The 1,748-nt window shown below is 39.8% G+C and overlaps 1 non-coding gene across 1 annotated transcript; it reads left to right on the top strand.

Moving 5' to 3' along the window:
* Nucleotides 1-690: 690 nt before the first annotated feature.
* Trnag-gcc (transfer RNA glycine (anticodon GCC)) lies at nt 691-761 on the top strand. Its single transcript has one exon. It is a non-coding gene; the product is annotated as a tRNA-Gly (tRNA).
* The last annotated feature ends 987 nt before the right edge of the window (nt 762-1,748 follow it).

Below are 1,748 nucleotides of genomic sequence, written 5' to 3'. Positions count from 1 at the left end.
AAAAAAAGCCTTCCCAAAGCAGGAAAACAGTCAGTTCATGAAACGTTACCTGTCTTCGTGCTGAGTGACGCGGAAGCTGCCAAATCATCCGACAAGGAAAAGCTGCCTGCCTCCAATGTAACCTTCGAAATACTCGAAGTTTAAAGCTTTCAAAATACTTTCATATCATCGTATAATATTTTCAGGACTCTACAAAGGGTTCCTCATTAAATTTGGAAACGAAATTTAACTTACATTCGAACACTGATGACGCTGATGTGTCTATCTTGTATCTTTTGTGTTTCACTCACTGGACTTCGGCCATGCTGCTGCACCGCCTTAAGGGGTTCAGTCAAACAAATCGGCCCCAGTACGTATCTGTTATATTTGGTACTTATTTTATCATTCGCTTTTGCCGAACCACTATGTTACGAGGACGGAAGGGAACCAACATTGGTTGTCAAGAGGTAGTAGGAACAAACGCAAAGGCAAAAACGTGTCCCTTTTCCTTAACACGAATAGAACAAAAAGGAAATTGGACACATTTTTTCGTATAGGGATTCATAAGCCCCTTTTTCCTTGGCTGAAATAACAAAATACTTTGAAGATGCTCTCATTGATTAATAGGAACAGATGCAACAATATTTTTCAGAATATGTTAAATCTAAATTTTGTTTTATGTATATACTTGTTTGTCTTGTATAAATGTCAGCATCGGTGGTTCAGTGGTAGAATGCTCGCCTGCCACGCGGGCGGCCCGGGTTCGATTCCCGGCCGATGCATATTAAAATTTCCTTTTTTTTTTATATTGTGTCATTTCTATATTTGTGGCGCAGGCGTGGCTGTACGGTAAGAAACTTGCTTCCGAACATCATGGTTCCAGGTTCGATGCCACTGCACATAACCTTGGGGGCCGACTGAAACATTGTGTGTAATAGACAGAAATCGAAAGAAATTAGGCGGTCCTTAAAAAAATAGACCCCCTTAGGAAATTCTCTGGGATTAGAGGAGTTGCTGGTTTGAATTTCTCTGGCCTTGCCACCAACGGTCTATGAGGAATTAACGAATATAAAAACGTAACGGGCAGAGAAACAAGAAATTTATAATAGGATATATATATATATATAAACTGTATCATGTGTTCTTAATTTTTTCAAGATGTAATTTTGAGAGAGTAGGTTACTATTTCTAGGAGACCATGTGACCACTTAATCGATAATGTTATTTTTGTGGAATCTGTTGATCCTGTTCTCAACATCGATCCAGCACACACAGATTCAAAAATGCTCCATTTGTCAACATCCCGCCTTACGCAGTTTCTCGCGGACTGCATTATCAAACGCTCGCTTTTCTGTTCATATTATTATGAAAACTGCAGGATTTGTTTCTATTGAAATTTGACTGTTATCTCTTGCCGGGCGTTGTCAACGTTGGCTCGTGTCAAAGGAATATAAACGGTTATTCAAGAAACAATAGAAATAAAATGGGCGGGGTTTCGCTCATCACGCAACAATGATAACAAAGTGAAAAATACGATAAAACCAATAACACAATAACAATAACTTAGTTTCGTCGTTGAAAGATGGGATGCATCGAAAAACGAAATAAATCCACGCAACTGAGACTGTTTCGAACTCCAGGGGCCGCGCTGAATTAAACATGAAGCAAAATATGCACTTGCATTGGGTATCAAGAGTGAAGGTACATGGCTCTGTGGTTAGAACGTTGGGCTAACAGTCATGAGGTAATGAGTTCGATTCCCGCACCGG

This window comes from Octopus bimaculoides, chromosome 9 (genome assembly GCF_001194135.2).
Source record: "Octopus bimaculoides isolate UCB-OBI-ISO-001 chromosome 9, ASM119413v2, whole genome shotgun sequence".
In the NCBI taxonomy this organism is placed as follows: domain Eukaryota; kingdom Metazoa; phylum Mollusca; class Cephalopoda; order Octopoda; family Octopodidae; genus Octopus; species Octopus bimaculoides.
The sequence above is the reverse complement of the archived record's forward strand: the minus strand, read 5'-3'. Positions and strand labels throughout refer to the sequence as shown.